We start from the raw sequence: 27,220 nt of genomic DNA, 5'->3' as shown, positions 1-27,220 counted from the left end.
AATGCTGGCCTAGTTCATGTAGAGAGGCAGGTCCGATATTATTTGTACCTACAAAAACAAAAAGATGCAATACTAGCGCTGGTATAAAATGTAACAGGCCGTCGATGACTTCAACAAAACAAGCCAGAAGAAGACATATTATCAACTGGCATACTGAAAACACAACCGGCCAGGAACCGAATTTCTGCTAGGTTGCAATTAATGTAGATTCTTGGGAATTTCAAATATGCCCAAGAACCAGAAAACAAAAGGTCAACTAACTTAACTTATAAATAATATTGTTGACACGAACTCAATACAATCAAGCAACAAGATGATGCAGGTAGCATTGTTTTCCAAGTTGCTCTTTTCCTTCTGCCTTTTGATATCACTTAGTTTCAGTGAAGCAAGTCAGGCTGATAACCTTCGAAAGCTTATCAAGTCTAAGATATCAAAACAGTCTAATTTTCTGGTACATTTTCGAGAGAAATCAAGTGTAAAACAAGAGTACAGTCCTGTGTATATTGGGGCTCAGGATGGTTTAATGGAACTTGACAAGATTACTGCACTGCCTGGCCAACCTAATGGTATAAACTTTAACTAGTACTCGGGCTATGTGACGGTTGATCCTCAGGCTGGAAGAGCACTCTTTTACTATTTTGTTGAGTTCCCTCAGAACTCTTCAACCAATCCTTTGGTTTTGTGGCTTGTTGATGCGTGATTTTGACACCAACTAAACGCACGTGTGAAATGCTGAGTTGGCCCAGAAGACACACACGAATGGGAGTAGTGAAATTGAATAATAGGTGGAGAGATAAAGTTTTAAAGTGGTTCGGATGCTTAAGCAAGCGACTCCTACGTCCACTGATAATGTATTAATATGGAAGGGTCAGGTCGCGTTCAGCGAGCTGACTTGCAAATGATTACAGAAGAAAGAATAAGCTATTATAGAGTAAAAATGAGCCAATCCCACAAACAGGAGAGGAGCTGTCTATTTATAGTGGGATGTCTTGGAGTAATGATTACAGAATCTATAAAAAGGGAGGCAGATACCGTGCAAATCCTTCTTTGCATCCCGTTACTCACCCACTCAAGTGATTTCCTCGTTTAGTACAACGGTTGGACACGTGGACGACCTCCAACCTTTCGTTAGTCTGGCGCGCACCCACTACACTGGCAGGAGCATGCTGCTCAAGCCAGCATGCGACGTGGCAGCGTCTAAACGACTGTAGGATCTGCCTAGACTCTGACCATATACGCTGACCAGGCTTTGCGTCAGCCCTACTTTTTCAGGCATAACAGAAGTCCCCTAGTTTTTAAGGTTTGAGGATCAAACCTTGGAAACTACATAATTATGCCTTGACTTGATGCGTTCGAAAAGATAATGGTTGACTCGGCCTGCTTGCAAAGAGGTCGAGAACATATTTCAACATAGGCGACCTGAAACGATCCTCGCTATAAGGTTAGCGACCTGATTTTAGATCAAATTCAGTACCATAACGATGATGCCGACCTGAACTGAATTCCGCAACCTAATTACACTTGGCAAGTTTTGTTAACAACAAAGAATCACGTTGCTTCACAACTGATGTTCGTTGAGGTCGAGGGGTCGCATCGCTTCGTGACTGACGAGATGAGGTTGAAGAGTTACGTCGCTTCGCAACTTACAAGACGAAGAGTGTTTTTCATAACGACCTCTTCAGATGTTTTTCCGTTGCGCTTTTGCTACAGGTGCATTTAATGAAATGTCTTCTGTTCTGACAGACGTGCCTTATGCTCAATAAGTGACAGCCATGCATAAATGCGAGCCATGCTGAAACGACATTCCCTAATAGAGCATTAAATGCGGGACGTGGGCACATTTAATGTGGAGGAGGGAAAACGTACCGTCACTTGAGTTTTTCAATGGAAAAGAACGATGATTTGGTTTCTTAAGGCATGATGGTCACTCTTCTTTGTTGACTCGCGACACGTGGTCGCGATTAACGGTCAGATGAGTTTTCCATCCAAACATCGTTTGACTCCAGGAAACCAAAGCGTCTTTCCTCTCACTATAAAACCCAGGTTTACTTCAGGCAATGTCACAATATTCATCTTCTCAGAGAGAGCAAGAGACTTTCGTGAACTCTGATTCTTTGCCTTTCAAATCGGTGCGCACTTGACATTTGAAGCAGAAGGATTGATTTTCTCATTTCAGGAGGTAAGGGCTGTCCCTCTACTACTTTTATTGTTGTTTTCGGTAGTCGCCATGCCACGATAGTCCGTCGGTAGTTGACTAAAGATGAAATACTCTCTTTGGGATTGAGCCATTAATGGTGGCTCTAAAAGTATTCTGTTAGGGTTTTTCTAGGGTTTAAGGGAGGAAATATTTATTGTTTCCTTCCACGTCATCGTATGGAATAATGTACAAGGACTGAACGATTCCTTGCTTGTCACTTTTGCAGACCACAGTAGAATGGAACCCCCAACGACCAGAGCCGAGGAAAGGACCAATTCGGCTGCGCAAGATGCTTCTGAGGTCCCCCTCAAGAGATCTTGTCGATGCTTACTGACGACGAGCTCCAAAATGTGATAGACAATACGCTATCAGCGTGGAGGTCTTCCGAGACAGGACACGCACAGCTCGGAATCCTCCACGAGGGCTGGCTGTGATCTCCGAGGACATTTTCAAGGGTGGGGGGTTGATCCCTTTCCACCTCTTTGTTAGGTCAGTCCTCGACCATTTCGGGATCGCACCCTTACAGCTCACACCGAACGTGTGCATGATAGTTGTGGCCATGTACATTGCGTGTCGTGAAAACGGAATGGGCGAGCTAACTGCACTAGACTTGGTTGCTTGTATATCCTGAAAAAGAGTAAGGACAAAGATTCCTACTACCTTTCCAGGCTAACCACCATTGGAGCGGGAATACATAGCTACCCGAGTAATGCAGGGGTGTATGAGATGAAGTTCTTTTTCTTTCGTTACGACGACCTTTGCTATTTCCAAGATCCGAGTAGGTTTTCCTTCCTTATCGCTTTGCGAACTTTTTTGGTCTTCGCCAACGAGTTCTTATTTTCTCTGCAGTTAACAAAACAACTAGTTTAGAGCTCCTCGCAGATCCGGACAGGATTACTACATTCGGCTTTTTACCCGAAGAAAGTCACGACGCTAGATTGCTCGTGACAACCGCAAACTTACGAAGATACGGTTTTTTCAACTCGGAAGCGACCTTAGAACCCCTACCGAGTAAGCTTCGCAACCTTGGTTTATTATTATTATTATTATTATTTGTGCGTGCAGCGAACTGTTTTGCTAATGACATTCACATACAGCGACCATGCCTCCAAAGGTGTCCAGATCGCAACGAGCGAAGTAGTTCACCTTCCTTAGAGTGGGGGCCATCGGACTTACTGGAGGTGCTCCCACCGGTCCCCCTGTCGGAAGGGCACCGGCTAGTGCTCCGGTCTGACCTGCAGGCGCTCCCCAGCCCCCAGATGTTCGTCCGAGGCAGAAGACCATAGCCCAACGGCCTAATAAGAGGCAACAAATTCAGACCAAAGAATCAGAGTCCGAGCCGGAGGACTTGGGCGTTCAGCCCAAGAGGTCGTAGGCCTATTAAGCACTCCGCTCAGGAAGGCCTGCTAGGGGTGCTCCCGGCATCTCTATTGCCCCGGGGGGACCGCGAACAAGACAGAGTGAGGTTGTGAACCCTTGGAGGAGATCGGGCAAGAAACCGGTGGGCGACACGACTCATGTTGGAGGCGCAGGCACGGACACTCCTGTGCTTGACTCAATGGGACAACTTCCAGACCATCTGCAGCCAGTGGTTTTTACCCTGCTAGAGTTCGGGCTCGTAGAGGCTTTTGAGGAGTTCTTGGCTTCTGGTTATGTGGACCTGATGTCCACATCCATTCAGCACTTGAGCAAGGTAGGATGAGCTGTCTTCGGTGAGGACTTTGCTTCTTTTCGGTAGCAAATAAACTAACTTGTTATTTCTTTTGTTCGTAGGCCCTATTCTCCATGCAACTGTCCTTACAAAAGGTCTAACTAAGAGCCGCTGAGGGGATGGTCGCATTGAGAGAAGAGAACACTTGGCTCAAACGGGACTTGGAAGCCACTGAAGCAAAGAAAGACTTATCCACCGCTTCGGCAAACCAGTACCTGAATGAGAGGAACATTGCTCTTCACACGGTGGAATTCCAGAAAGCTGAGCTTGAGAAGCATGGGGAAGAGATGAAAGAGCTTCAGAGGATAGTGGCTAGACTTACCAGGGAGGCTGGCGAGAAAGACCAAGAGTTGAGAACGACCTCTGAGCGGGCCTTGCGAGCAGAGCGGGAGAGGGACGAGCTGTGGGAGGCCACCGAAAAGCAAAGGCAAGTGCTTGAGGTCGAGCTGTCAGCTAGTCAAGGAAGAGTCACTTCGCTGACTGAAGAGATGCAACGTCAAGGGGCGGAGATCAAGTCGAAGGCCGCTGAGTGGGCAATTCAGTCCATATATGCCCTACGGCCGAGGAATCCCGGACTGGATATGTCCGACCTCCCGGAGGAGTACCAGGAAATCCTTAGATCTATGGCGCGACTTGACGATGAGGAAGTAGCGGAGGCCGCCCGAGGACCTGACTAGGGGGAGCATTCGGGGTATGTCCCCAAGGAGTCTGCAACTAGCCAGGTGATTGGCAATCAGCCTGGGCATGACGAGGTCACGCCTCCGAGAATTGGGGATGAAGGCCACTGATTGCCTTTCCCATGCTTGCTTTTTGTATTCCTTTTATGAATAAAGACAAGGCTTTCTTAATCCGTTATGAATATTTACAATTTTCGTACTGTTACATATGAGGTTGCACTCTAACTGTTTTACCATTACAATGGAAGAAGTTTGTGCAAACAAAATCATACACATGGGAAGATAATAATTACAAACGAACAGAATTACATAATTGTACATTTGCTATTTACAAAGACTTAAGAAAGGTAAAATCTTTACAAAGAAAAATTGAGTTCGGAATTACTGATAATATGGTCGCATATGCTCAGCATTCCAAGCTCGTGGCACTACGAAACCACTCATTATTTTGAGATGATAAGTCCTCGGTCTTATCACTTCGGTGATGCGGTATGGGCCTTCCTAGTTTGGTCCCAAAACTCCTGCACTTGGTTCCTTAGTACCGAGAAGAACTTCCTTCAAGACAAGGTCGCCGACTTGGAAGTCTTTTCTTCTGACCTTAGAGTCGAAGAACCTTTTAGCGCGTTGCTGATAGGCTGCTATTCTTGGTTGAGCCTTGCTGTGATGTTCTTCAACTAGGTCCAAACTTGCGCACATAAGCGCTTCATTGTCGGCTTCATTGAACAGGTCCCTCCGAAGTGAACTGGTCCCTATCTCCACAAGGATCATCGCTTCGCAACCATATGCTAGCGAAAAAGGAGTTTCTGAGGTGGAGGTTCTCGGAGTTGTCTTGTATGCCCATAGGACTTCAGGGAGGTCGTCAGCCCAATTCCTTTTGGCCGCGCCAAGTTTGGCCTTCATAGTGTGCTTGATGGTTTTGTTAACAGCTTCAACTTGACCATTCGCTTGCGGTCTTGTGACGGAGGCAAACTTTTTATGGATACCCAGCTCGTCGCAAAATTGCTTGAACTCCTCGTTGTCGAACTGCTTACCATTATCTAAGATGAGGATATGAGGAATCTCGTAGCGGCATATAATGTTCTTGAAGAGGAAGTCCGTGAGCTTTTTGGTGGTGATTGCGGCTAATGGTTTAGCTTCGACCCACTTGGTGAAGTAGTCTACTACGACCACCACATATTTGACTCCCCCTTTACCAACTGGCATGGGACCAATGACATCGATTCCCCACATGGAGAATGGCCAGGGCCTGGTCATGGTTATCAACTGGTGGGAAGGAGCTCGTGATATGTTCGTGAACCGCTGGCACTTGTCACACTTTTTGACAATGTTGTAGGTGTCTTCTTGGATCATGAGCCAATAATACCCTTGACGAACAACTTTGTTGGCGAGAGATCGCGCGACTGTGTGATTACCGCAGATCGCTTCATGTATCTCCCTCATGATGTAGTCTGCTTCTTCGCTGGTTACAAATCGGAGGAGGGGGGCGCTAAACCCTTGCTTGTACAGAGGGTGTAATGAGCAGATCTTGTTCGCAGGGTCCTTACTTCGACCTTGTCATTGGGCAAGGTCCCATCTTGGAGGTACTGAATGATGGGGGTCATCCAGGAAACTGATTCTGCAGTATTCACGGCCTGTTTGGTTGAGCTGACATTGGGTGCCTCTATGAACCGAACAGGAATGCTTTCCGAAGCGTGTGAGTCTAGCGACGAGGCTATCTTTGCCAAGGCATTTGCCATAGAACTGCTATCTCTAGGCATCTGTGTGATCGTGAAGTGTTTAAATGGCTTGAGTGCGGCCTTGGCCTTCTTCAGATAGTTGATCATATTTTCTTCCTTGGCCTGGTACTCCCCCAAAACCTGGTTGACAACCAGCATTGAGTCGTTGTGGATGCTGATCGCGGTCGAGCCAATTTCTCTGGCCAACTACAATCCAACGAGTAGAGCTTCATACTCGGCCTCATTATTGGTCGCTATGAACCTAAACTGGAGGATGCCATGGATATGAGCCCCTTTGGGACTCAGGAGGAGAAGACCTACCCCGACCCTCTTTCTGTTCGATGATCCATCAACGTAAAGGTTCCAGTTTGATAGATTTTGGGCAGTTTCCTAAATGGCTTTGCTAGGCTATTGCTTTGATCATTCGTCGGATGATATGAGAATTCTGATATGAACTCGACAACGGCCTACCCTTTGATGGTTGCTTTTGGTCTGTACTTCAGATCGAACTAACTTAATTCCATGGCCCATTTAAGCAATTTACCTGATGCTTCTAGTTTCTGGAGGACCTGCTTGAGCGGATAATTGGTCATTACATGGATCGTATGGGCGTGAAAGTAAGGTTGCAACTTTCGGGAAGCAATCAGTAGGGCATAAGCTAATCGCTCCATTTTTAGATACCGCATCTCGGTATCTAACAGACGCTTACTCATGTAATACACTAGCCATTGGACCCTGTTCTCTTCCCGAACTAAAGTTGCATTGACCGCGAACTGAGAGACAGACAGGTACAGGAGGAGGATCTCTTGCGGGAGAGGTTTGGACAGAAAAGGTGGCTTTCCAAGGTGCTCTTTAATGCTCTGGAATGCCTGTTCACATTCGGGAGTCCACTCAAACTTCTTGTTGGCCCTTAGTACATTGAAGAATGGCAAGTAGCGGTCTGTTGCTCTCGATATGAAGAGACTTAGTGCCGCAATTCGCCTATTGAGGCTCATAACCTACTTCTTGGAGGTCGGGCTTTCCATATCGAGGAGAGCTTGGATTTTCTCGGGGTTGATCTCTATTCCCCTTTGGTTAACCATGTATCCCAGGAATTTTTCCGAGGATACTCCGAATGAGCACTTGAGAGGGTTTAACTCCATTCTATATTTCCGGAGGATGTCGAATATCTCAGCAAGATGCGCTATGTGATCTGAAGCGACATGCGACTTGGCCAGCATGTCGTCTACATAGACCTCCATTGATTTCCCGATCTGCTCGGAGAACATTTAGTTAACCAGCCGCTGGTAAGTTGCGCCAGTGTTCTTGAGGCCAAAGGGGATAACTTTGTAGCAATACAGCCCTCGATCTGTAACAAAAGAGGTATGCTCTTCGTCCGGCGTGTACATCAGAATTTGATTATATCTTGAGTATGCATCCATAAAACTTAGTAGCTCGTGCCCGGAGGTGGCATCCACGAGCTGGTCGATCCTAGGCAAGGGAAAACTATCTTTCGGGCATGCTTTGTTGAGGTCGATGAAATCAACACAGGTCTGACATTTACCGTTAGACTTTTTACTAGAACCGGGTTGGCAACCCAGCTCGGATAGAGCACTTCTCAGATGGATCAATTCCGAATGAGATTACCTACCTCAAGTTTCAAGGTAGCATATTGCTCCAGATCTTCTCTTCTGGCGAACCGGCTTGGCTTCACTGTCGATGTTCAAGGCATGGCAAATAACATTCGGGCTGATCCTGACCATATCTGCATACAACCATGTGAACACATTGATATTCTCTCTGAGGAAGCCGGTCAGTTTGGTGGCGAGCTGGGGGTTGAGATTGCTCCTAATACTCAACACTTTGCTCGGCTCACTCTGGTCGACTAACACCTTAGACAGATCCTCAACTGGCCTATTGGAAGGGCATTCTTGAATACAAGGATCCATATTATCCTCGACCGGGCCAGGCTGCTGTTCGATCCGATTGATCGTCATTGCCTATCGGGGAATGTTGTGCGAGATGCCCTTCCCCTTGCACTCCATCTGCACTGCCATTACATAACAGTCGCGAGATGCACGCTGAGATCCGCTAACTTCCCCTATCCCCGTCGAGGTGGGGAACTTCATCTTGAGATGGTATATCGAAGTGACCGCCTTGAAGTTTCTCAACAGAAGTCGCCCTAGGATACCATTAAAAGTGGATGGGCAATCCACTACTAAGAATTCAGTTACTTTGGTCACCTCATCAGAGTCACCCAGCGTGACCGGAAGCGAGATCGTTCCTTTGGGGATCAGGTGGTCCCTTGTTAAACCATATAGGGGGATCGAGGGGGGCTTCAGGTCGGCCTCGTCCAAATTCATTCTCTCGAAAGCTGTCTGGAACAGGATGTTCATAGCACTTCCGTTGTCCACCAACATTCTATGGACGTCGAAGGGCCCTATTAGGGGCATGATCACGAGAGCATCATCGTGGGGATGATGCAATCGGACCGCGTCTTTTTCGAAGAAGGTAATTTCCTCCTCCTTGCGAACCTTTGGTGGTCGCCAGGTCGTGTTCATCACACTGATATGGTTGTGAAGGGTTGTGCAAGCATATCTTTCTTGGGCATCTCACAAATTTCTCGGGAGGTGCGACCCTCTGAAGATTACCCCGACGCTGTAGATACCCTTGCGATCACGACGCTTCTTTCCTGGTTCCTCTTGATTTTTCTCCCTTGTGGGAGCAGAGTCATCAACGTACTCTTTGAAATGCCCCTGTTTGATGAGGTTTTCAATTGCCTGCTTGAGAGCTCGGTACTTATCGGTGTGATGCCTATTGTCCCGATGATAACGACAATATTTTTGTTGTTTCTGGATGAAGAGGAACCTTTCATGGGCTCGGGCTCTCCAAGTAGACTGGCCTCTTCTAACTTGTTAAGAATGGTCGAGACAGGTGCATTTAAAGGGGTATATTGACTCCTATCGCGATCGCGACGAGGAATCGGAGCATAAGACTTCTTGGGCTCAAACCGCGATTTATTTCCTTTTCGTTGATCGTCATTAGCCCATTTGCGATCAACCCTTCTATTTCCCCTCGACTAGGTGCACTACCTGAAGTGCCGGGGTCGTGGCGGTGAAGCGCTGCCACGAAGTTTTCAATACGGAGGTATTTCTCCGCAAGGTTGTAAAAGCGGGTGAGGGAAACATCATCCTCAGCTTGTAGTTCTTTCCATAGATCGGTTTGCGGGCGAACTCCTGCGATGATGAGAGTTCGAACAGACTCTTTGGGAGTGTGAGCCACCTTATGAAGCTCTTTGTGGAATCGGTCGATGTAAGACTGGAGGGATTCATCCCTTTCTTGCTTTATGTTGCCGAGGTAGCTCAAAGGCATTGAGAACTTACTGTTTGCTTGTAAGTGTCTTAGGAACATCGTGCTTATCTGAGGCCACGAGCTGATCGATCCCGTTAGGAGCGACCTGAACCACCGTTTGGCATGAGAGGTTAGAGTTACTGCCAAACAACTACATTTCGCCAAGTTTGAAACCCGGTGAAGCTCCATCAAGTTGTTGAATTCATATAAGTGATCCTGCTAATTAGAATTTCCATCGAACGCCTGCATATCGGGCATTCTAAATCTTAATGGGAGGGGGGCGGCTAATACCACCGGAGAAAAGGGAGACGCTGCTGCGACATGCCTTTGCTCATTTTGCTGAGCTTTTAGTTGATCTAGAGCTCGCTATAGCTCCTTAATCTGAGGCAGCAGAGCTATCTGGGGATTGCTTTCCCCCATGCAAGTTTGACCCTCATGGTTGTGGTTGAGGAAAGTCCAGAGGTCGGATTCCTCTTCACCTCGGTCGGCAGTTCTGGCTACTTTTGACACACGCTGGCTAGAGCCGTGTGATGGTGATGAATGGTGTGGAGAATTTTTACGACCTTCGCGGTGGTACGAACCGTCCCACGAAGTGTAGGAACCTTTCGCACGATGATGATCGGGATCATTATTCTGGCGGTGATAAGAATCGCCCCACCTAGCACTTTTATGGGAGTGCTCATGTGACGTGGCATGGGACGGTTCGGGATGCAACCTTTCACCGAGCCTTAACGCCATGAGTATTCTACTCAGGATGTGGTCGGTGTTTGCCGGCCTTTTGGAGCCCTTAGGCCTGCTGTTCGCCACTTGCTTACTCTTCCTTTAACGCGCTATAGTGCGCGCGGCATGGGCTATCGCCCTTTTCTATGCTTTCGAGTGACCTGCAGGCGTTTTTGGCGGTTGCACTACCCCATTTGATTCGGGTGGCATGCCCCAATCCAAACGGTCTAACCTTTGGTTGACCATTTGGAAAGTATTATTGAACCTCTCCAGGTAGCTCATGACGGCAGGGTCAAGTTGTGAACTTGAAGGGATATCCCCCACGACATTTTGTAGAACTGAGGGCACCTCGGGAGAAGTGTCCTCTTATACCTGGGGGATCTCCTCAGCACCATGATTGGTTCGCTCAGGTTCGAATCGGCGAGCCATTTGCTATTGTAGGACCAATTAGTCAGAGATTCTCCTGATAAAGGAAGAATACTAAATCAGGCCCTCCTTCTAACGCCAAACTGTTGATGCATGATTTTGACACCAACTAAACGCACGTGTGAAATGCTGAGCTGGCCCAGAAGACACACGCGAATGGGAGTAGTGAAAATGAATAATAGGTGGAGAGACAAAGTTTTAAAGTGGTTCGGAAGCTTAAACAAGCGACTCCTACGTCCACTGATATTGTATTAATATGGAAGGGTCAGATCGTGTTCAGCGAGCTGACTTGCAAATGATTATAGAAGAAAGAATAAGCTATTATAGAGAGAATTTAGCTATTACAGAGTGAAAATGAGCCAATCCCACAAAAGGGAGATGAGCTCTTTATTTATAGTGGGATGTCTTGGAGTAATGATTACAGAATATATAAAAAAGGGGGCAGATACCGTGCAAATCCTTCTGTGCGTCCCATTACTCACCCATTCGAGTGATTTCCTCATTTAGTACAAGGGTTCGACACGTGGACGACCTCCAGCCTTTCGTCAGTTTGGCGTGCACCCACTACACTGGCGGGAGCATGCTGCTCACGCCAGCATGCGACGTGGTAGCGTCTGAACGACTGTAGGATCTGCCTAGACTTTGACCATTTAAGCTGATCGGGCTCTGCGTTAGCTCTACTTTTTCAGGCATAACGTGGCTCAATGGAGGTAATCAATCAACTAATGCGCTTTCATCTCAAGTCTCTTTACAACCATAAAAAATGCATGCATGAATATCATGTACATCATACAATTAGTGACATCACAATTTCTTCCGTTATTTTGTTATTTTAAATTATATTCTCCATTATGGTAAGCCATGAATCATTAATTAAGTAATGGAAGAACAGGATTTTGGGTGCTTTAAAATAAGAGAGGGAGTATATATATATATAAGCATAAATGTTACACTAAATAAATCGAATTATGCTTCTGAGATTTTCAGGACCAGGATGTTCCTCACTTGGGTTTGGAGCTATGACTGAACTAGGACCCTTCAGACTAAATAGTGATGGCAAAACACTATTCCAAGATGACTATGCATGGAACAATGGTGAATAAATCTATCACTCATTTATAATTTCTTATCTTTATTTTTCTTCCCAACAACACTGTAACAATCATAATTCTTGAAATGTTGTCAAACGAATGGCAGTGGCAAACGTAATCTTCTTGGAGTCTCCAACTGGAGTAGGCTTTTCATATTCAAATACATCTTCGGACTACGATCACTCGGGAGATAATGCTACTGCAAGCCGATGCCTATACATTTCTTGTCAACTGGCTCGAGAGGTTCCCCCAATATAAAACAAGGGGTTTTTTTATAACTGGGGAGAGCTACGCAGGACATTACGTTCCTCAGCTTGCAAATGAGATTATACTCCACAACAAGTATTCAAATCAAACTGTTATCAATCTCAAAGGAATAGCGGTATATATATGTTATTTATTATGATATATATATATCTGATTTGTTCCGGTCCTTGAATTGAATTTTGACTAACTTATTTTGAATGGCAATAACTATTTCAGATTGGTAATGGAGTGCTTAACGATGTTACAGACTTAATGGGAGATATTGACTACGTATGGACTCACGCTTTAATATCAGATGAAACCTACAAAGGCATTTTGAAATATTGTGACTTGGTGAATGAAACTTTTTCGGAAAAATGCGAGGACTTTCTAGACACATCATGGGATGAGACTATACATATAGATCGTTACAACATTTATGCCCCACTTTGTCAGAGTGTCGATGCAGATTATGCTCAAGGGAACAACTACACTGGTTCAGTAAGGATTCTACTCGGCCTTTAGATTTAATTCATTATTATTTTAGTCAAATCGTTTCAAATATTATGGTTAAGCAGGTGAACAACTTTGATCCCTGCTCGGACAGCTATGTGTATTCTTACCTGAATATTCCAGAGGTTCAAACCGCTCTTCACGCAATTCACACAGAATGGTCAGGTTGCAGGTAGCCAGCATTACGGTTTTTAAATTAATTAGATATCATAGAATAGTTTGAAAGAATTAATGTTGCTACTAGACATGAATTTTTTCAGTGATCTTGGGTGGAATGATAGCCCCTCGACTGCCCTACCCATTATCGAGAGCATTTGGCTAGCGGAATAAGTGTGTGGATATACAGGCAAGTACAGTTTCACACCAGTCAAACAATATAAATAATAAAGTGAATAGACTATATATATATATATATATAGAGAGAGAGAGAGAGAGAGAGAGAGAGAGAGAGAGAGAGAAGAAGCATAAGTTAAAAGGAGCCATAGTTGTAGACATAAAAATCTATCTGTACGGAAGGGGGGTCTGATCCCATGAGGTTGAGGCCACTAGCGATCCGCTGCACCTGCACACGTAGAGAAACAAACGCGTGAAGCGAACGGGAAACACCGGGGTGGTGTTTTCCGTAGGCACTCCGACGCTCAAGTCAGTAAGGCTGAAAGAGGCTAGTATAGTGAGGGCTAGGGAGTAGAGAGGTTACCGGAAGTCTGGTCGGAGACTGTGACTATGGCAGTGATGTGAAGCTCTCAAGTAGGAGCTTCGGGTGTGACGGTGTAATGTAATATGTCCTTTGTAGAGGGCTGACCTTTGTTTATATAGCGATTGTCTGGTCTCCCAATCCTGGTGGGATTAGGAGTCCTAGTGTGACTCTGATGCAAACCCTAGAAGAATTAAGGTCGTGGTAAGCTGTCTTACCAGCGTCCAGATAGGAAGGTGATCTTGATTGGGAAAGTAACTTCGAGTAGGAAAGTGTTCTGAACAGGAAGGTGACCTCGAATAGGAGATCGTTCAGGAATAGGAAAACATTTTAAGGGGGTCGTGGGCTCCGGACTCGCCCATGGTCCTAGAGAATGAACTGTGATTAGGAGGCTCGTACCTAGGTGGTTTGGGCCGACGGTATCTTGTATCAAATAGGCCTAATCCGGATTGGGTCGCATCGGGATTGGGCTTGGCTTCTCCTTCACTGTCAGGCTCGTTTTTCTATTTGGGCCAAGGACGATTTTTGGCCCTAACAGTTTGCCCCCCACTCTCTGAGTTAAGAGTTTCTGAAGTCAGAGAGTAGGAAGCGATCGAAAGGCGCTCAGTCTTCCTTCCCCGATGACCAGTTGTTGGTGTGGCTGATCCAATCATTGCAGGTTATCCTTGGTTGGGGTCATTCGGTATCTAGTACCGATCCGGAGTATAACGTCCTTTGAGTGGTGTGCCCGGTCAGTGTGAAGGGCGAAGGGATAGACAACGAGGCTTTGGGGGCTCACGAGCTTGTTCAGTATGTCCTGTCGACTAAGAGATGAGGTGTCTGTTGCCGCGGTGTTCGCTTGGCAGGCTAGGCCGAACGAATAAGAACATTAAACTGAATTTGTTCGCTCAGTCGGGGTGCTCGGGCGATTGAATAGAGATGTGCAAGTCTTCACCATTGGCTATTCGTTCATCCGCTCTGGAAGGATGAATGGGCGAGGCCTCCACCTTTTTTACCTACAGAGAGCTCGGGTCGGGCCGTTCCAAGCTGGTTAACCAGTCGAGAGGCTCGCCCTAGCTTGTGAATCATGGGGCCTATTGGGTCCATTCTGGCAGTCGCGTGCTGGCTCGGTTAGGAAGGCAGGACGATGGAGGGTGGCTTCCGTTGTAGTTTCCAAGGTTTCCTGGATCCCTGCCACGTGTACGGTGGCGATTCGCTTCTAGTTTTTGAGGTGGGAAAACAAAAAGACGCACTGACTCCTGTCCAATCGTAGGCCGCCACATGTCTCGGTCTATCAAACTTTCCTTTTAAAAACGAATGGGTGGACTATTCGTCTCCCATTCGCATTTTTCATCGTTTTTTCCTGCAAAATTTTGCTTTTCTTTTTCTTTCGCTTTCGTTCTGGTTTTTCTTCAGCGGTGGCAGTTCTTCTCGGTAGGCTTCGATTTTTCTTCACGGTAAACCTCTTTTTGCGTTGTCTGTTCGTTTCTTTCGTTTTTGTTTGTGGTAGTTTTGCTGAGTTTTTGGAGAATAGGGTGGAATTTGTGTAATTTCATTTGTTTTTTGAGGCGTTTAGAAGTGTTAGTGTTTTGATTTTCTAGAATAGGCTTGGATTTATGGTTTCCGGTGTTTTTCTCTGGTTTTCTGGTGTTTTTTGGAAAAAGGGAAGACGACGTCAAGTTAGGTACAATTTGGTTTGGTCGGTCTGGCTGACCGAATAGGGTGATAGCCTGGGGAGTTGTGAGGGAGATAGGTCATCTAGTCCATCCGACCGAGTGGTGAGAGGGCATGCGGAGTGGAGTGAATAGGTGGTCGGTCGTCCAAACCGAGTGGGTGATTTTGAGTTGATGAATCAGTGAGTAAGGGGGAATAGGCTTAGTGTTGAATTTGAAGGCGAGTCGGTCAGTTGGGGCGAGCGAAGGAAGACTTGAATCTAGGACCGGGTCGGTCGACAGGGAGGGTCGACCAGGGTTTAGGAGTGAACTTGTTTTCGGGTAGGTCGACCGGTACTGAGGGGCGAGTGATAATTGTGTTTGTGGGCTTGTTCGGTCGGTGGCTCAGGCCAAGTGGTCGCTTGACACTTAGAATTTTTTGGGAGTCAGGAGCAAGGCTTGAGTCGGTCGGTCGGGTTGGGCGATCAAGACAACATGTCAGATTCCGAATCAGCTAGTTCGAATGGGATTGTGGCAGACCTAGGGGATGAGTATGAGCGTGCCCCGACCATAGTGATGATGCCTGAAGGGGGTGTTCTGATTGGGGTACCGACTGGAGTTACTGTAACTGCCCCAGGTACGAGTACTCCTGGCTCGAGTGGTTCGGGCAGGCATGGGAGAAGTAGGGAAGATTTCGAAGGAGCTGGTAGTTCGTCTTCTTCCAATAGCAGTTCTAAGGAAGAGCCGAGTCAATAGGGCAGCAGGATCTTGACTAGGGATTATCTGCCCGCGCTCAAGGAAAACGATGTGTGGCGCATCCAAACTTTGTACCATATTCCGAGTTTGGTTGATATTCGGATGCCACGGTCATACGAACGGGTTGACCAGGAGGCACCAGGTTGGGTTAGCGTCTATGAGAAGTGGTTTCACAATGGGTTGAGGTTGCCTATTCCTCGCTTTATCTGGGAGATGTTGAACCACTTCATGATTGCTCCTTCTCAGCTCATGCCGAATGGTTGAAGGTTACTTATGGCTCTTGAGGACCTCTGTACTCGGAACCAGGTGATGTTCGGGCTGCATGAGTTGTTGTTCTCATACTTTCTGGATGAGAATGATAAAGAGAATGGTCGCCATCTGATTAACTTGAGGCATGATCGGTCTCACCTGGTGACCGATCTGCGGTCCAGTGACAAGAACTAGAAGAACCGATGCTTTTTTGTGAGGGGACAGGCTGTCTTCTGAGAGAGAGGACAAAGAGACATCCCAAGTAGCTGGCGAGCTACTGCTGAGAACTTGTTGTTTTCTTTGTGCTTTGATTACTAAATCTTGATTCTGTTTTTTGCTTGCAGAGCTTGAGTACAATCCGGCCGGGCAGAGCGGAGACGGCTTGGACGTAGCGACCCAGATGGTTCTAGCTATTCTGAAGGATCAGAGGGATTGGCGGGTAGTGTTGGCAGAGTCTAACCTCAGGACCAGCCATCTTTGGGCCGGAGTAGAGGCGATTTAGTGAGGTATTCCCTTTCCTTCGTTAAAGCAGACCTGTGACGTGCTTCTGGTTCAGTACTTCAATCATATCATTTTTGGTGAGTCAAGGCTGAACCCACTAACTGTTGGAGAGTTTGCGCTTGCAGAGACTCTAATGAAGAAGTTGACCGTCCCTAGCATGAGTGAGTCCATTGCCCAGCGTCGGGAGAAGAGAAGGAGGGAGTCCTCGGCCAAGGAGGATAGGAGAGTGGAGGACGTGTTGGCGACGCCGCCGAGTTAACAGCCCGCAGCCGGGGCTGGAGCATCCCAGACTACGGTCATGGATGAGGAGACCGAGATGATTACTTTCAAGATTTCGACTACCACGTCGACCTACTCTGACACGACTTCCATGAGCAAGCTGGCCGACTCGTTCTTATTCCTGACGGACGAGTTGTGTCTGAACCAGATGGGCGCAGTTGCTGCGGCTGACTGGGGAGTCTCCCGCGCTTTGCAGGTTTGGCTGGAGTTTTTGTTTTATTTAGCTCCTTGATTTCGTATTGATGACAATACTTTGTTGTGCAGGCACTTACAACCAGTCTTCATCTGAGCAAGTCTATGGTGGCGTAGGAGAAGAGGATACAAGATGTGTCCAAGGCGAACACTAGCTTGCACCAGAGAGAGGCAGCAGTCCGGAAGGCCGAGCAAGAGTTTCAGCAGTGTTTGAGGGATAGCGAGCGTGAGTTGGAGAAGTTGAGGCGTGAGTTGGCCGAGAAGACCACAGAGATCTAATCTCTTAGGGAGCAGTGTATTCCATCGCTGATGACGCTATCATCAAGGCCCGGGGTGAACTCATGCTTGAGTTCAAGGAAGGGAAGACCTCTCACTAGGATCCGGATGAAGACATCCAGCTCATGCAGGAGTCGCTAGAAGAGGGTGACGATCATCCGGGGGGGCAGGATGAGGAGTAGATGCCAGACCTTGCTAGTTAGTCGGGGCCGTTGGATGCTAGGGATGCAAACGACCGGGCTGCTAGGACGAGTGTTGGTGGTGCGGACATGATGATCGAGTCAGAGATGGAGGAGACAACTCGAGCTGAGGACACTTGGCTTAGTTTTCTTTTTGTTTATGTATTTTGGGGCCTGTGATGCCCTCTTCCTTGGCACGTGTGCCTTTTTATACTCTGGACTAGGCCGTTTGAGGCCTTTTTTATACTCTGAACCGAGCCGTGTGAGGCTGGATGTATTATACTTGGTTGTTTTAACTTTTGATGCTTTCTTCATGGATGAGTGAGCTGTTTATTCCCTCTTTATTTGTAGATGCACTATGTTATGTTTGTTACTTTAGTGTGGCCCAGTGGCTAAGGCATATAGGCCTTATGTTGGGCTAGGTTGGTGCTTTGCTTATTGAAGTTGTAAGAACCATTCACTCGGTCTGGCCGATCGAGTACGTAGTCTTCTGGATTGAATGTAGTATGAAATCCGAAGGTGTGAATTCTTGGGTTGGACAGGTCCGACTCGAAGGTGCGAATCGTAGATCGGGCTGAGCCGATTTAATGGCGTCACTACATGGATCAGGCAAGGCCGACCGAAGATGATTCCGTGAACCGAGTAGGGTCGATTTTAAGGTGTTTTCGTGAACCGAGCGGGGTTGATTCGAAGGTGTTTTGGTGAATCGAGCGGGGTTGATTTGAAGGTGTTTTCGTGAATCGAGCGGGATCGATTCAAATGTGTTATTGGCAAATCGAGCAGGGCTGATTCGATGGTGCGAGATCGTGGATCGGACAGGGCCGATCTGACGGTGCGAGATCATGGATCGGACAGGGCCGATCTGACGGTGCGAAATTGTGAATCGGGCAGGGCCGATTTGAAGGTGTAATCGTGGATCGAGTAGGGTCGATTCGAAGGTGCGATTTCGTGGATCGGGATGGCCGATCTGAAGGTGTTTCCAATAATTGATCGGCCGGAGTCGATTTGGAGATGAAAAATTTCTGAATAATACTTCATTAATATTTGGCCATGAGGCCGACTGTCTAAAAAAAAGGCGGATAGGCCCACTCATCCCTTTTAAAATAAACAAGGAAAACAGAAAAAAGATAAGTTCACCTAGAAGTAGTAGTGTTTGAGGTGAACGACATTCCAACTGTTACTGATGTCTTTGCCCTCGGGGGTCTAGAGTTTGTAGGCACCCTTCCCTACTTCTTTGGTTATCTTGTAGGGGCCTTCCCAGGTGGGGCCGAGTTTGCCAGAGTTGATCTCCTTGGTGTTTTGGAAGACCCTACGGAGGACCCAGTCGCCCATCTTGAAAGTCCGGATCCTCACGTTGCGGTTGTAATGTCAGGCTGCCTGTTGTTGATAGACTGCATTATGGATGCTCGCCCGTTTGCATAGCTCATCGATGGTGTCCAGGTTCTGGTCGTTTGATTCCTCGTCTGTCCATTGGAGCTTGGTGGACGGGACTGATACTTCGGCTAAGATGACTACTTCAGAACCGTATGTGAGAGAGAAGGGGGTCTCACCCGTTGACGAGCGAGCCGTGGTTCGGTATGACCAGAGGACTCTGGGTAGCTCATCTGCCTATGCACCCTTAGCTTTCTATAACCGCTTCTTTAGTGTCTAAATGATGGTCTTGTTTGACGATTCGGCCGGGCCGTTAGACTGGGGGTTACAGGGGGTTGAGAAGCTCAATTTTATTCCCCACATGTCACAGAAATCCCTGAAGCCTGAACTGATGAACTGAGATCCATTGTCGGTGACGATCTCCTTCGGTATCCCGAACCTGCAGATGACATTCTTCCAGATTAAGGATTTTACCTCTCGGTCTCTAACTTCTACGAAGGCTTCGGCTTCAATCCACTTGGTAAAGTAGTCTGTCACAGTGATGCGTGTTTCCTACAACATGCAATATGTAGCAAGTATACTAGTCGCACAAATAATAGAGTGATGAGTGAGTATCGTTCCCACGAGAATTGTTGCTAAGCACTAAGTTTTCTACCGTTTTCAAGTTGAAGTAATCGAATTCTTTTGGATTTAAGTGAGCAATTTAAACTATAACTAAAACAAAATTTTACTAAAATAAAATTAAACTATGAAAGCAAGATTCAAAACGGGATAAAATCAATTCAAACAAACGGGTAGGATTTTGACTTCATTCGGACTCTATGGGTTAAACCTAAAGAATTAAACTAAAATCATAGTCACATGCATTGATTGTAAATCGAACTCTCTAAGGTGTCCAACATACCTTCTCAGGCTATGTTTTCCTACTCTTCCCTATTAACTTTCCGCACCCAACAAATAAGTTAATAAATCTAAGATCATTAAGCACAAGAATCCTATATTGATTTCATTGGTTCTTGAATCTATCTCTAGCATTCAATAATACAATGGTGATTACCCAAGAAGCTTAAGATGAATTATCTCTCAATCTCATCATGTTCATCACATAAAAACAATAAATACAGAATAATCACACAATTAAAGCAAAATCATATTAAATTAATAATCATCAACTTTCTAACCCATTAGAATCCGAACTACATCAAAACCCAAACCCTAACCCTAAAAAGGTTAGTTCATGGCTAAATCAATAAAACAATTAAAAGAACGGAAAACTCCAAGTTCAACATCATGGAAACAAGAGAAAAGGTAAAGAATCTCCCCAATTGATGAATCCACCGGTTTCACCTCGAATCTTCACACTTTGTTTAATCCAAAATCACTCAAAAATGAATCTAAGAAACTGTAAATCTGTTCTCTCTCCCTTCACGAACGCCCTAAACAAAAAGACTAAGTATTTCTTTTATACCTCGCCCAAACTCTTAAAACTCAGCCTAAAAATGAAATTGTGCGTTTTACAAAAACTGGAGAATGCAGACTTCGCCGCGGCGAAGAAGGAATCTCGCCGCGACGACAAAGGAGCTGAATCTTGTGCGTGTCTGATCCATTTCACCGCGGCGAAGCTTTATGAAGAATTCTGAAATTCCAGAATTGCCTTCCGCTTGCTTCTGAGTCCAAAAACTCCAAATCTGCCTTTATTCGCTCAAAATTTCCATTTTAACCTAAAACACGAAATGTAAGGAATTAAGTAGCAATTCAGGCAAAAATAGACTAAGAAGTATCTAAAATCCGGCCTAAAAGCTTAAATAAACTAGCATAATCCCCGGATTATCACACAGCTAATATGAAGACTCGCTGTCCGGGTGCAGTCGGTAGTTTTCCCACGATGTCCATTCCCCACTTCATAAAGGGCCAGGGTGTGAGGATGGAATGGAGTCGCTTTGGTAGGAGGTGTGAGACATGAGCAAACCTTTGACAACTGTCACACTTCTTCACATAGGCAGCTGAATCGGTGCGTATGGTCAGCTAGTAATATCCAGCAGTGATCACCTGGTGTGCAAGGCTACGTCCCCCAGCATGGTTTCCACATTCGCCTTCATGTAGCTCGGCAAGGACACGTTGGGCCTCCTCTGGGCTTGTGCACTTGAGGTAGGGGCCCGAGAATGATTTTCTAAGGAGTTGGCCCTTATGTATGGTGAATCTGGCGACTCTTGCTTTTAGTCATCGTGCCTCGTTCTTATCAGCTAGGAGTTCGTCGTGTTGCAAGTATCTCACTATCGGAGTCATCCAGCAGTCGGCTAGTTCAACACCCATGGCTTCCTCGGGCGGCTTGTTTGGTTGTTGTCCCTTCCAGTTAGCGGGCTAGTGCATGAATAATAGAGAGATGGATGACTAGGAAGAGCATTTGAGGGCTGAGCCGAGATTGGCAAGGGCATCAGCGTGGGAGTTCTCCGCTCTGGGGATTTGGACGATGGAGAACTCATCGAATAGGGCCTGTAGCTCCTTGACCATGCTCAAGTAGGATGTCATCTTCGAGTCGCGTGCTTGATACATGCCTTGCAATTGATTGACCACGAGCTGGGAATCAGACTTCATCTCTAGTTTCTTTGCTCCAATTTCTTTGGCTAAGGAAAGTCCAGCTATGAGGGCTTCATATTTGGCTTCGTTGTTCGTGCACTTAAACCCACACCGTATTGCCTACTGGATGATGTCTCCTTTTGGCACAACCAGTACCACTCCAAGTCCGCTTCCATTTACGTTACTCGAGCCATCCACTAAGAGAGTCCACTTGGAGGGTGATCCACCGTTCATGCATAACAATTCACTTTCTACTTGGGTGGTGGTATTCGGGGTGAAATCAGCAATGAAGTCAGCTAAGGCCTGGGACTTGACAGCGGTGCAAGGCTGGTATGATATGTCGAACTCACTGAGCTCTATTGTCCACTAAAAAAGTCGGCCTGATAGCTTTGGTTTATGCAGTATCTTCTTAAGTGGGAAGGAGGTGAGTACAACTATTGAGTGGCACTGAAAGCATGGCCTGAGCTTTCTGGATGCATGGATGAGGGGGAGGGCTAATTTTTCCAGCTGACTGTACCGTGTTTCCGTGTCAAGGAGTGACTTGCTTACATAATAAACCGGCAACTGCTTCGTTTCTTCTTCCTGGATTAGTACTGCTAAGATGGCTGTCTCTGAGACTGCTAGGTAAGAGTAGAGCTTCTCCCTATCCATAGGTTTGGAGAGGAACGAAGGGGAGGTCAGGTACCTTTTCAGCTGTTGCAAGGCTTCTTCGCAGCAGGCGGGACACTCGAACTTCTTGGACTTCTTGAGAGCATGGAAGAAGAGATGGCACCTGTCGGTTGACCTGGAAATGAAGCGGCTCAAGGCGGCTACCTGTCCTGCAAGGCGCTAGACATCTTTGAGGCAAGTTGGAGATGGTATACTAAGGATTGCTCTGATTTGGTCGGGGTTGGCTTCTATCCCTCGCTGAGTCACCATGTAGCCCAAGAACTTACCTGATGAGACCCCGAATGAGCACTTGGCTGGATTTAGCTTCATGTTGTACTTCTTAAGGATGGCGAATGCCTGGCTGAGGTGGTCGAGGTGCTGTTTGGCCACCAGTGACTTGACAAGCATGTTGTCGATGTATACCTCCATGATGTCTTTGAGGTACTCGGCGAACATCTTGTTGACCAACCGCTGGTAGGTGGCCCCGACGTTCTTCAGGTCGAATGGCATCACCTTATAGCAATAGGTTCCCCTTTCCGTGATGAAGGTTATCTTCTCTTGGTCGTCCGGGTGCATCAAGATCTGGTTGTACCTTGAGAAAGCGTCCATGAAACTAAGGAGCTCGTGACCTGCGGTCGCATCGACCATCATGTCGATATGTGGGAGCGGGAAAGAATCCTTGGGGCAGGCTTTGTTTAAGTCCGTGAAGTCGATGCACACTTTCCATTTCCCATTCTTTTTCTTTACGACCACAACATTCGCCAACCATTCGGGGTAGTGGACCTCTTTGATCATACCATTGCTCAGGAGCTTCTCGACCTCTTCGTTGACAATTTGGTTACGCTCTGGTGCGAATTTCCTTTTCTTCTGTTTCATTGGTGGGTGATCTGGGTCTACCTTGAGCTAGTGGACCATTGCTTCCGGACTGACTCCGGTCATGTCAGTGTGGGACTAGGCGAAACAGTCTTAGTTCTGTTTGTGGAATTCTATCAACTTCTCTCTTGTCTCGGGCATGAGGCAGGACCCTATGTGTGTCATTTTCTCGGGGTTATCTGGATGTATCTGTACTTCATCCAACTCTTTCATAGATGGTTGATCCGGCTCGATCGGTGCGGTTGGATGAGACTATAATTGCTATGAAGAGTTACCCTTGCCTTTGAAGGCATTCTTGTAGTAATCTCTGGAAGTTTTGGGGTCGCCCTTGATCTCTCGTACCCCCTACTTGGTTGGAAACCTGATCGTCTAGTGGAAGGTAGATAGGACTGCCCGTATGTCGTGGATCCAAGGTCAGCCCAAGATGACGTTGTACGGTGAGGGGTAGTTGATTACCAGAAAAATGGTCTGTTTGTTCATTCCACTAGCGTAGATAGGGAGGATGATCTCCCCGATAGTATACTTCTGCTCTGAATTGAAACTAACTAGTAGCGTCGGCCGCCTGTGGATGTTTACCTCTTCCAGTCCCATAGCCTTCACTGCTTTGAGGAATAGGATGTTTGCTGAAGAGACTCCATCTACGAATACTCTTTTCACTAAGATGTTGGTGATCTGCAAGGAGACGACTAGAGCATCGTGATGAGGAGCGGCCAAGGTGACTAGCTCGTCATCTTCAAATTGAATTACCTGATGGGTGTGTGACCGTGAGACCGGATGGATGGACTGGACTTCATAGTGGTGGTTGGCTTCGGCATATCGCTTGGCTGATGAGTAACTTACCTCACTGATCTCTGATCCTCCAGAGATGAGCGAACAAAATCCTTTTGGTGTAGGTTCTCGCGGAGGTGGTGATGGTTCTTTTGAACTTTTATGGCTAATGGTGTTTTTCTCCTTATCGGTTAGCAGATCCCGAAGATGTCCCTTCTTTAGAAGTGTAGCGACCTCTAGCCACAAGGCGATGCAGTCTGCAATGTTATGCCCATGATCACCGTGGAACTCACACCATTTGGTCTTGTCTCTCCTGGCCTCGGGATTGAGCTTGCCTGGCCACTTAACAGTGGATCACATTCCCTTTATAATAGCGACGACCTGGGTTGGTTTGACATTGAGGCTGTATTCCGATGTTTTGTACCAGTTTAATCTGAACTGTCTGCTCTCGGTTCTCGTTGGCTGGCGATCGTACGGTTTTTTGACTCTGCTCAAATTACGTACTGAGGGTTGGTAGCGGTGCTCCGCTGGCCTGTGCTCTGGCTTCCTGTCATTCCTCCTTGAATTGTATCTAGAGTGAATCGTCCGGTTTATCTCAACCTCCCCCCATCTTATCTGGATCACTGCCCGGGCTAGGGTGTCTTCCATTGTGGTGCAACCCAGCTTTGTAAGCTCTTTGTATAGTTCTCCGTTCGGGAGGAGACCCTTCCTGAAGGCATCCACGGCTGTTTCAGGATTACATACAGGGATGGAGATCTTCTCTTTGTTGAACCTGCTGACATACTCTCTCAGTGGCTCGCCCCTTCTCTGGTATACTCTGTATAGTTCGGCCGACAGCTTCTCGAGTTTCTTGCTGCTGGCGAACTGTTCCATAAAGGTGTCGGTGAGTTAGGCGAATGAGTTGATGGATCCGTTCGGGAGATTCGTGTACCATTGGAGTGCCGGGCCGGATAAGCTCGAACCGAAACTTTTGCACATGCAAGCTTCCCTCAACGGTCAGGGTATTGAGACGGTGAACATCCGCTGCTTGTACGAGTCTATGTGATCGTCTGGGTCGATTGTGCCATCGTATAATTTCATATTGGGGATGGTAAACTTCTGAGGCATGTCGACTAGGGCAATCTCATCCACAAAGGGTGAATCCGTGTAACAGTAGAGCCTGCTCTTCTTGGTTGGGACCGGTATTCCTGGGATGCGTCTCATCACTACTTCCACATCGGCCAATCTCTTGGCTAGTACCTGTTCCATAGGAGAAGGGGACGCCACTAGGTCAGCCCAGTTGACCGTGTCGGCCTTTGCAATTGTCTTTGGCTCATTCCGTTGGACCGTCCCGCGCGGTGTGATTTGGTGATTTATTGCTTTGTGCACACCTTAGTAGCCTGGATCTTCGTTCATTCCTTCTGGTTGGATGACTCCCATGGTAATAGTTATGGTGTTTCGCCCTACATGAATCGTCAGTGGAGTCGTTTGGTAGTCACTCGGTCCGTCAAGATGGATGGGCTCGAGTGTTGTGGTTTGTTGGGTTTGGCTGTTCAACCCGTGGGGATGAGCCGAGCCGAGCCGAATGGGGTTTGTGTTAGCAAGGTTGACTGGAGGTAAGGTGGGACGGTAAGAATGGGTTGGTCTTGCGGGTTCGGGCTTTTTGTCATTGGGATGTCTTGATCTTGAGGCTGGGATGGGTTGGCTAAATGGTGTTCTGTTGGCGTATCTTTACCTCCATGTGTTAGGACAAAATCTTCGACCGCTGATGAGTTTAACGGACGCGGCCTTTTGCCGGAGACCGAGGGTTGGTGCTCTAGTGTATGGAGAGGCTGCATGGATGGAACAGGGGCGCGGAACCGATTGAGGGGTGCATGGCCAGGCAGGAACTCTAGATCATAGAATTGACTCACCTTTTCCTTAAGAGACTGGTTTTCTACCCTGATGGATGCGTTTTCGGTCCGGATTGCATTGTTCTCGGCTTCCAGTGTGGCTACCTTATCTGAGTTCTGTTGCATGAGAGCGGTCAGAGCCTCCAGTTTGGCCTCGAGGCTGGGATTAACATTGTCGGAGTTGTCAGCCATGGAAAGTTCCTCTACGTAGCAAGGTTCGTCGAGCCGAATGATTGCTAGAGGCCCCATGGTGGGCGCCAAACTGTAGACGTAAAAATCTATCTGTATGAAAAGGGGGTCTGATCCTGTGAGATTGAGGCCACTAGCGATCCGCTACACCTGCACACGTAGAGAAACAAACGCGAGAAACGAAGGGGAAACACCGGGGTGGTGTTTGCCGTAGGCACTCCGACGCTCAAGTCAGCAAGGCTGAAAGAGACTAGTATAGTGAGGGCTAAGGAGTAGAGAGGTTACCGAAAGTCTGGTCGGAGACTGTGACTACGGCAGTGATGTGAAGCTCTCAAGTAGGAGCTTCAGGTGTGAAGGTGTAATATAATGTGTCCTTTGTGAGAGGGCTGGCCTCTGTTTATATAGCGACTGTCTGGTCTCCCAATCCTGGTGGGATTAGGAGTCCTAGTGTGACTCTGATGTAAACCCTAGAAGAATTAAGGTCGTGGTAAGCTGCCTTACCAGCGTCCGGATAGGAAGGTGATCTTGATTGGGAAAGTAACTTTGAGTAGGAAAGTGTTCTAAAAAGGAAGGTGACCTCGAATAGGAGATCGTTCAGGAATAGGAAAACATTCTAAGGGGGCCGTGGGCTCCGGAATCACCCATGGTCCTGGAGAATGGACTGGGATTAGGAGGCTCGTGCCTAGGTGGTTTGGACCGGCGGTATCTTGTATCAAATGAGCCTAATCCAGATTGGGTCGCATCGGGATTGGGCTTGGCTTCTCCTTCACTGTCAAGCTCGTTTTTATATTTGGGCCAAGGACGATTTTTGGCCCTAACAATAACCTAATTAAAAGTAGATTCTAATCCATACATCATCCTCTAGAGAAGAAATCTTGAAGATTGACAAAAACACAGCTTCTTTTTCTTTATCATATGGCTTGCTGCTTCAGAATAATTACATATTTAACTAAAAACACTTATAACAAACAAGTGACAATAGCCCAAATTTCAAAGCGTGTACTGAGAGTTCCAATTAGACTTGATATTTTCTAAGAACATAAAATTTGAAAAACTGCATCGGTTCAAAAAAAAAAAAAGAAATAATAATAATAATAAAAAATAATAATAATGATATATGTTGAATATTTCTCTAGTTTGAATGTTTTGATATTAATTTGTCACGAATATATACCATTAAATCTTAATTGCAAAATATTATTTCAGTTCTATATATATATATTATTGATGAAGGTCTCTAACAGTACAATTATCTTTTGTAGTGGTGACGTAGATTCAATGTGTCTGTTACATCATCTACGTACTCAATATCAACCCTCAACCTTCCCATTAAGATTGCTTGGTATCTGTTAGAGTAGATGCCCTAGAGCCAATCAATTATTGTAGAATTGACTCTTTGTAATAATGTTTATTAATCAATAAAAGGCTTTTTGTTCTATATCGCGTAAACCATTATTATTGCAATATGTATTGATATATGTCCTTAGAATGGTAGAGCCGTGACGAGGGTATCAAGTGTTTCAAATCTTGATAGTGAGAA

The 27,220-nt window shown here is 46.6% G+C and overlaps 1 pseudogene; it reads left to right on the top strand.

Annotated features, from left to right (window-relative positions):
- The first annotated feature begins 313 nt into the window (after window positions 1-313).
- LOC116106051 lies at window positions 314-27,038 on the top strand (annotated as a pseudogene).
- The last annotated feature ends 182 nt before the right edge of the window (window positions 27,039-27,220 follow it).

Source organism: Pistacia vera, unplaced genomic scaffold (genome assembly GCF_008641045.1).
Source record: "Pistacia vera cultivar Batoury unplaced genomic scaffold, PisVer_v2 Contig509, whole genome shotgun sequence".
Classification (NCBI taxonomy): Eukaryota; Viridiplantae; Streptophyta; class Magnoliopsida; order Sapindales; family Anacardiaceae; genus Pistacia; species Pistacia vera.
This window is presented reverse-complemented; position numbering and strand designations above follow the sequence as displayed.